This window comes from Notolepis coatsorum, assembly GCF_963971535.1.
Source record: "Notolepis coatsorum genome assembly, chromosome: 19".
Lineage (NCBI taxonomy): Eukaryota > Metazoa > Chordata > Actinopteri > Aulopiformes > Paralepididae > Notolepis > Notolepis coatsorum.
Genome location: NC_140183.1, coordinates 55,598,299 through 55,599,446, shown reverse-complemented (window position 1 = coordinate 55,599,446; position 1,148 = coordinate 55,598,299).

Sequence of the window (1,148 nt, the reverse complement as noted above, 5' to 3'; positions counted from 1 at the left end):
AGAACATTAATACATCATGATTATAATGTTTTTTCAAGAAAAATAAAGAATATTTAAAGTCAAAAGCCTCCTCCAATCTTTGATCCTGTTAAATAGACTGAAGGGAGGGGGGGGGGGACACTATGTCAAAGTTCACCACTTTCTTTTTAAATATTTGATATTTTTATTAGTTTTTTTTAGACATTACAGTAGATTTGATATTTTTATTAGTTTTTTTTAGACATTACAGTAGACACTACGAACATGACATACATACATACACGTATAAACAAAACAGAAAAAATAATAATAATAAAAAAAACTGAACAAGACACCAAAAAATATATAGAAAATAATAATAATAATAATAATAATAATAATAATAATAATAATAATAATAATAATAATAATAATAATAATAATAATAATAATAATAATAATAATAATAATAATAATAATAATAATAATAATAATAATAATAATAATAATAATAATAATAATAATAATAATAATAATAATAATAATAATAATAATAATAATAATAATAATAATAATAATAATAATAATAATAATAATAATAATAATAATAATAATAATAATAATAATAATAATAAAAAAATAAAGAAAAAAATGTATTAAAAAAAGTCAAATAAAAAGTTCTCAGAGCACTTCATGTTACAGAGTCGTTCTATACAGTGTCCTTGTTTCAGGAGGTGAGAGATGTAGTCAATCATTCCACATGGGAGATAAAGGGTTGCCACACCACGTCAAATTTTCCACGTGTTCCCTGCAGAGTATATTTTATCTTTTCAACTTTTAGATGGTACATTACATCGCGAATCCACCTGCCAAATGAGGGAGGATGTTAGTTTTTCCAGTTCATAAGAATGAGACGTCTTGCTAAAAGGGAGGAATAAGCGATACAGATCAGTTGTGCTTTTGGTAGATGTAAATCCTCGGAAGGAACACCAAAAAAAAACAGGAAATGACATGGTTCCAGTACTCTACCTGCCAGGTCTGAGTAGAGCTTAAATATGGACGACCAGAAGTCTGCTAGGCTAGGACATGACCAAAATGTGTGATACAGACCGGCCAGGGCTTACAAGTAGGACTAACCTAAAGTTCACCATTCTGTCTATGCTTGACTTATGTGGAAACTCTGTTTCTAG